This window comes from Triticum dicoccoides, chromosome 3B (genome assembly GCF_002162155.2).
Source record: "Triticum dicoccoides isolate Atlit2015 ecotype Zavitan chromosome 3B, WEW_v2.0, whole genome shotgun sequence".
Classification (NCBI taxonomy): Eukaryota; Viridiplantae; Streptophyta; class Magnoliopsida; order Poales; family Poaceae; genus Triticum; species Triticum dicoccoides.
In genome coordinates this window covers 330,030,744-330,039,294 of record NC_041385.1, presented here as the reverse complement: position 1 = coordinate 330,039,294, position 8,551 = coordinate 330,030,744, and positions in this window count along the sequence as shown.

The window sequence follows — 8,551 nt, the reverse complement described above, 5'->3', positions numbered from 1 at the left end:
CCCTTCGCGTCGGGCGCCCGCGGCCACGGCGACCCCGGCCGCGCCGCCCCTCGCCGTCTCGTCGCCGGCCACCGCCTCCTCCACGCCCGGCCCCCTCTCCGGCGACATCCTGGAGCCCGGCGTCCCTTTCCTCTCTGGCGAACAGTGAACTCCGGCGCCACCTCGGGATCCGTGCCGCCAGATCCAGATCCAGTTTTGGATTCGGTTGACCTCTCTCCCCCGAAACCCTAATTTTCGTGCTATCTTTGACTGCTTGTATCTCCGCAACCGTAGCTTCGTTTTGGGCATATGATATGTCAAAATCTTCGCCTCGACATGTACATCATTTCATTCCATTGCATTATTTGCATTTGAGGTCATCTTGATACCCAAAATGCTGTTAGAAGGAGGCTTCGTGAGTTAAATTGCAGATCCGTTAGTTCATCATGCACTTTTGTCATTTTTGTCATGTTTAATTCGTGCATGATATGCCTATGCCCCTTTGGGATGAATTGTGAAGCATTTTGTTTTCTTTCCAGAGGTGCCACCCATGTATTTTTAGGATGTGTGTGTTGTCTTGTGCAAGCTTGCGAAGAGAGGTACCTGAGATTGCAGATTTCAGGGACTTAGTGATTTTCACTAAGTCTGGGATATTTTAGTTCATGATGCTATATGTCCAGCTTGTTTCCTAGTGATCCGTGCCTCTTTTGAGGATGATCAGTAAGGGAGTTTTGATATTTATGTTATGCTCTATCCATCCATGTCTTTGTTTACATATGTGGAGTTCTCTAGGTTGACTCAATCGAGCTCAACTTTTGCTTCGTTGTAAATCTGGGCAGATCGTCAACTTGTTTGCGATTTTGCCGATGCTACCGTTAGTATTCCATGCATGCTATGCCTTTGTTCTTGCCATGTGTAGCTAGCACATTGTGCCTTCTTGCTGGTTATATGCTTTCCTTGCCATGACTTGCACCGTAGTGAGTGCATCGAGCTCGTTTACATGCCTTCGTGAGTTATATTTCAGCGTGTCTCAGTTTTCACTAAGTCTGAAAACTGATTGTGTTCGAGCTATGTTCGTGAGCTCGGTAGAGTATTTTGTGAACCCTTTTGGCCCCAGGTCACTTTGGGTGTTTTGTTAAGCTTGTTGAGTAGCTCCATGCCATGTTCTTACTTGTCATGTTCAGGTTTTCTATCATGTTGTTTTGCTGCTCCGAAGAGAGCATCGTGATCTGAAATTTCAGACTAGTGTTAATTTCACTAAGTCTGAAAATCTGTTTTGCATTTGCGTTTTAGCCATGCTTGTTTGAACCTCTTAATGGATGAATTTGCCTATGGCTCAGTGCTAGTGTTTTGTCAACCATCTTGTGTACATCACTGCCATGTATTCTGTTTTCATGTTTGGTGGCTCTAGCATGTTCATTTCGTTGCATTTAGATGCCTACTTGCTGTAAATCGCAGACCGGTGTCGTATCTTAAAACGCTTGCCATTTCCAAACCGTAGCTCCGATTCCAATGATCTTTATATCGTTTTCAATCGATTTCATCCCCTCTATCCAGTGGCACACTTGGTTTTCCAAGTTGATGCCAGGTTTACACATTTCCTGTCATATCTTGCATTTTGCATCCTGCATCGCATCCCGCATAGCATATCGTCATTTCATCATATTGCTTGGTCTTGCCCGTGGTTGATTGTATCCTTGTTGCTTGTTTGTCTTGTTGGGTAGAGCCGGGAGACGAGTTCGCTACCGAGGAGCCCGTTGAGTTTGCTTGTGAGGATCCAGCCAACTCTGACAACTGTGCAGGCAAGATGATCATACCCTCGAAATCACTACTATCTTTGCTATGCTAGTTTGCTCGCTCTTTTGCTTTGCCACTGCTACGATGCCTACCTTTTGCTTGTCAGCCTCCCAATTGCCATGTCAAACCTCTAACCCACCAATGTCCTAGCAAACCGTTGATTGGCTATGTTACCGCTTTGCTCAGCCCCTCTTATAGCGTTGTTAGTTGCAGGTGAAGATCGAAGTTTGTTCCTTGTTGGAACATGGAGATGTTGTTCCTTGTTGGAACATGTTTACTTGTTGGGATATCACAATATATCTTATTTAATTAATGCATCTATATACTTGGTAAAGGGTGGAAGGCTCGGCCTTATGCCTGGTGTTTTGTTCCACTCTTGCCGCCCTAGTTTCCGTCATATCGGTGTTATGTTCCCGGATTTTGCGTCCCTTACGCGGTTGGGCTATAATGGGAACCCCTTGACAGTTCGCCTTAAGTAAAGCTCTTCCAGCAATGCCCAACATTGGTTTTACCATTCGCCACCTAGCCTCTTTTTCCCTTGGGTTTCGCGGACTCAAGGGTCATCATTATTTTACCCCCCCCCCCCGGGCCAGTGCTCCTCTGAGTGTTGGTCCGAACTGGGCAGCCTGCGGGGCCACCTCGGGGAAACTTGAGGGTTGGTTTTACTCGTAGCTTGACCTATCTGAGTGTGCCCTGAGAAAGAGATATGCGCAGCTCCTATCGGGATTTGTCGGCACATTCGGGCGGTGTTGCTGGTTTAGTTTTACCCTGTCGAAATGTCTTGTTGTACCGGGATACCGAGTCTGATCGGAACGTCTCGGGTGGAGGTCTATTCCTTCGTTGACCGTGAGAGCTTGTCATGGGCTAAGTTGGGACACCCCTGCAGGGATTTGAACTTTCGAAAGCCGTGCCCGCGGTTATGGGCAGATGGGAATTTGTTAACGTCCGGTTGTAGAAAACCCGAAGTTGACCTTAATTAAAATACATCAACCGTGTGTGTAACCGTGATGGTCTCTTTCCGGCGGAGTCCGGGAAGTGAACACGGTTGTTGGAGTTATGCTTGACGTAGGTTGCTATAGGATCACTTCTTGATCATACTTTTATCGACCGTGCTTTGCCTTCTCTTCTCGCTCTCATTTGCGTATGTTAGCCACCATATATGCTAGTCGCTTGCTGCAGCTCCACCTCATTACTCCATCCTTCCTATAAGCTTAAATAGTCTTGATCTCACGGGTGTGAGATTGCTGAGTCCCTGTGGCTCACAGATACTTCCAAAACCAGCTTGCAGGTGCCGCTGAGTCCGTGCAGATGACGCAACCAAGCTCAGGAGGAGCTCGATGAAGATCTTGTCCTTTGTGTTGTTTCGTGTTAGTTGATCAGTAGTGGAGCCCAGTTGGGGTCGATCGGGGACCTTTGTCGCATTTGGTGTTCTTCTTTTATTTTGGTTCCGTAGTCGGACCTTGATTGTATCTGGATGATGTAATGCTTTATTCATGTAATTGTGTGAAGTGGCGATTGTAAGCCAACTATGTATCTCTTTCCCTTATGTATTACATGGGTTGTGTGAAGATTACCTCACTTGCGACATTGCTTTCAATGCGGTTATGCCTCTAAGTCGTGCTTCGACACGTGGGAGATATAGCCGCATCGAGGGCGTTACAGATATGTAGCCAACCGTGTAAACACCTGATTTGTCACATTCTTCCTGCTGAATGTGAGGTTACTATTGTCCATCCGGCTTAAGTTTATCAGCAGCATGGTTTTGACGGATGGGTATGTCGAACAGCAAAAAAAGGAGTTTCAGGTGGGCAAAAGAGCTTTTGAACGTGTCGGACTTCTATTTACAACATATTGTGGTCATAATCCAGCAAATTTTACGACCCAGGATGTTCATTCTATGGACCTGACCGATCCATTGTACTGTGACTGCCGAAAATAGTGCAGGAGTTAGATGTTGTTGCCCTTTTCAACCTGGGTTTTGTGTAAACCTGATGAACAATTGACCCTCGTGCTTTTGTACAGTTTCTAGGCTGGAGTTAGATGTTCTTGCCCTTCTCAACTCGGCTGTGAGTGTCATATTTTCTTTGAAACAAGGCAAATGGCTTGCCATTCATTTAATTTAGAGTGAAATATTGTAACAAATCCCAACCAAGGGAAATAACATCACTCTCGTCGGCTGCTTGAGCTCACTATGCATTACAGAAGCCAAGTGATTAGCCCCCACCAGCACACACAAACTTATTTCGAACTAGCACATCAAATGGGCTGTAAATTTTCATAAGAAAGGTTGCATGACCGTGACAGATTTGGATTCTGACATTTGGGACCCCCGAGGAAATAGCCTATCCAAGGTGGTGTCGACTTACTAGCCAGTCAACAAATGATTATGCCTACCAGTCGTTGGATTGACATCCAACATCTGTCGTGTATCTTCTATCTCTTGTCTTCCTCTTCCTCCAGCCGCCCAAACCAAACCACCCCATCGTATTCGCCTGCTCCCACCTCCCATGGCTGGCTGCACCTCCGCCACCCTACCGTACCCTCCAACATTGGCCAGTCCCTCCCTCTATTCCCCCACATGTCATGTTATTCTCTGGCGAGGTCAGCCCCAACACACACCCACACCCGAACCAATCAACCCTCGTACTCCCCTCCGCCTACGACTGGACCGGCGCATCTTCCACGGCTCCTGTTCGTTCCGTCTGAGGCCTCGCCGTCGTCCTCAGCCTTGCGGCCTTGCTTCGCTCGCCGTGCAAGGTGCACCGCCCTCTTGCGTTGTCAGCGTCGTCAACAACCGAGAGGAACAAGGAGATGACTGTACGTGGAGAGGATGACAGTAGGGACCAACCAGCGTCATGGCAGTACGCAAGCAAGTGCCTCTATATTACAAGCCCAAAAATATGGTTCCTCCTAATGGTTGGACATTTGGGGCTCACGCCATTGTCAACGTAGTCAATAAACGAGAGAATTACACTACAAGCGGCTGACACCAGGGACCCAGCAGGTCGCACCGTTTTTTTTTTTTGAGGAACAAGCAGTTGTTATTTATACTAGTTTTAGCGACGGATCAGGGTAACAACACGGTTGTGCGGGGGCTGTGGCCCTTCTAGCCAGGGTTTATTATGTTTACCACATCATGAGCCCAGTTGTGTTTTTTCTTGTTGAAAATGGCTAGCCCAGTTCTATTTTTTTAAAAGAAATATCCAAATGAGGACAACTTGCTTTATCAGCCCTGTTGGGCTGCAAATCTTTCTAGACGAGGAGAGTTTCATTCGGTTTGCCCAGAAATGGGTTGTGCATTTTTAAAACACATCAAACAGGGAATTAGTTTCAAAAATTTTCATTACAAGATTTTAAATTCCATTGATTTTTATGCGTGGACAATTATTTGGATTTTATATTTATGTAAATTATTTTTCAAAAAAGTTTGAATGTGAATCGATATTTCGGGATTAAAAACAGTCGACCGCACTGAAATATGCAAAATTTCGTATACTTTTTAACCGTGGCCACAATATGGGGTGTTATGCTAACAAAAAGAAGATGGGCTCCAAAAAAATTCTTAAGAAAAAGCAAATGGGTTGTACATTATTAGAAATAATGGCAGATGGGATGTATGCTATTTTCCACAGATTTGAGGCTAACTTGTGCGCCTACTACAGGTTGACGCGTATGCTTTCCTAAAAAAAAGATTGACGCACACGCGACACCGTGTCAACTTAGTCAACACACGAGATCAGTGACTGTTGGATGTCCATCCAACGGCTGTCGTGCTTCTTCAATCTCTGCTCTTCCTGCTCCAGCCGCTCAAACAAGCGCCGGAGGGACTGCCTGCTCCCTCCTCCCTCGGCCGGCTGTGCTGCCGCGCAGGCCTCACCACCCCACCGTAGTCCCATCTCTGGCCTAGCCATCCCTCTACTCACCCACACCTGCTGTTATTCTTCGGGGACGGCAGACGAACCAGTAAACCCTCGTACTCCCCTCCGCGTGGGAAACAACTGCTGAGTCTTCCATGGCTCCGTGTCGTTCCCTTCCTAGGCCTCGCCGTCATCCACCGCCCTAGTGCTCTCAGCGCGGCCTGGTCAACATGGTCAATGAGCGACATCCATCGGAAGTGGACTGTACGTGGAGAGGCTGACAGCTGAGTCCACAGCCGCACGCAAGGAAATGCCTCCTTATTATGCGCAATATAATGATTCCTCCATCTGACAGCTAGGACCCACTGGAAGGGCCTCTGTATTTCGCGAAAAAAACGTTCCCCCCGCTGACAGGTCGGACCCACCAGCTATATCTTCGCACGCAAGGAAGTGCCTCCTTATTACGCACAAAAAAATGAATACCCCCTGCTAGCTGGGACCCACCATAGTGGGTGGCTGACTTGTGGGCCTACTAAGTTGACGGGGACGGAGGGCTTTGTTAACTTAGTCAATATGAATGATTCTAGCTCCAGTGACCGTACGATGTCCATCCAACGGCCATAGTGCTTCTTCAACCTCTGGTCTTCTTGCTCCAGCCGCCCAAAGCAGTGCCGGTCATGTCGCCTGCTCCTGCCACCCGTGGTCGGCTGTGCTGCCGCGGAGGCCTCACCCCCCCCCCTACTAGTCCCACCGCTAGCCAGGCCATCCCTCCACTCACCCACACCCCATGTTATTCTGCGGCGACGGCAGCCTCACACCGCAGCCGAACCAGTGAACCCTCCTACTCCTCTCCGCATGGGCATCCACTGCCGCATCTTCCCCGGCTCCGCATTGTCCCCTTCCTAGGCCTCGCCATCATCCACCGCCATGGTGCTCTCAGCGCGGCGTGGTCAATGTGGTTAACGACCGACTTCCATCAGAAGAGTAATGTACGTGGAGAGGCTGACAGCTGGGTCCATGGCAGCCGCAAGGAAGTGCCTCCTTATTACGCGCGAAATAATTATTCCTCCACCTGATAGCAGGGACCCACCGGACGGGCCACCGTATTTCGTGAAAAAAACGTTTCCCCCTGGCTGCTGGGACCCACCAAACGGGCCACCGTATTTCACAAAAAAAACGTTCCCCCGCTGTCAGCTCGGACCCACCGGAGGTGCCTCCTTATTACACACACAAAAAATGAATGCTCCCCCTGCTAGCTGGGACCCACCTTGGTGGGAGGCTAACTTGTGGGCCTACTAAGTTGACGGGGACGGAGGGCTTTGTCAACTTAGTCAATATGAACGATTCTAGCTCCAGTGACCGTACGATGTCCATCCAATGGTCGTAGTGCTTCTTCAACCTGTGGTCTTCTTGCTCCAGCCGCCCAAAGCAGCGCCGGTCATGCCGCATACTCCTACCTCCCATGGCTGGTTGTGCTGCCGCGGAGGCCTCGCCGCCCCCTACTACTCCCACCGCTGGCCAGGCCCTGCGGCGACAGCAGCCTCACACCGCAGCCGAACCAGTGAACCCTCGTACTCCTCTCCGCGCAGGCTTCCACTGTCGCATCTTCCTCGGCTCTGTGTCGTCCCCTTCCTAGGCCTCGCTGTCGTCCGCCGCCCTAGTGCTCTCAGCGCGGCATGGTCAATGTGGTCAAGGAACGACTTCCATCGAAAGAGTACTGTACGTGGAGAGGCTGACAGTTGGGTCCACGGCGGCCGCAAGGAAGTGCCTCCTTATTACGCGCAAAATAATTACTCCTCCACCTGACAGCAGGGACCCACAGGACAGGCCACCGTATTTCACAAAAAAACGTTTCCTGACTGCTGGGACCCACCAGCTACATCTTCGCACGCAAGGAAGTGCGTCCATATTATGGGCAAAAAAATGATTCGCCCTCCAAACTGCTGGGACCCACCAGCTACATCTTCGCACGCGGGGAAGTGCCTGACAGTCGGGACCCACCTGGTCGAAGCATACGTGGCGTTATCATTATAGACGCGAATGTGTACGTACATACTAGTCGATGTAAACGCGATCGTGTCATGGTAGAGGCGTGCACGTAGCATGTACACATACGTACAACGGCCAGGGTGCAAGAAAGTAAATACGGCCACGTACGTACATACGGGCGGAGTCTCGAACGCCTACTCGCACATACATATGGCCAGGGCTCATGTACATGGTTGGGTCAGAACAGAGAAACAGCGTCGTCGTCGTGTTCATGGGGAGCCAACCAGCTGGGTCGAAACGGAATGTGTCGTCGTGTTCATCGGGAGGGCTTGGATGTAACACCCGATGGAAACGAGGATTGGCGTACCGCAGAACGGAGGAAACGGCCTTGTGTTCGACCGGCCATGTTCGAAACGGGATCCTGTTCATCGGGAGGGGTGTGGCATACTGCAAAACGGAGGAAACGGACTTTTGTTGGACCTCCTACGGTCGAAACGGGGTCCTGTTGATCGGGAGGGGTGTGGCGTATCGCAAAATGGAGGAAACAGACTTGTGTTGGAGCGCTACAGTCAAAACAGGGGTCCTGTTCATCGAGAGGGGTGTGGCGTACCACAAAACGGGACTCCACGGGATATTGTTCATCTCCACCGTCGACCTCCTCCAGTCTCCACGGGCTACTGTTCACCCACCATCGACCTCTTCAAGCCTCCACCTGCGACTATTCATCCACGGGCTCTTGTTCATCTAGCCTCCACCGCGCGCTACTCCACCGGCTACTGTTCAACCAGCCCTCTCCACGGGCTCCTTTTCTACCACCCCTCCACGGGCTACTGTTCATCCAGCCCTCCACGGGGTCGTCCTGTTCATCTAGCCCTCCACGGGGTCCTATTCATCCACCCCCACCGGGAACTGTTCATCCAAACCCCCCC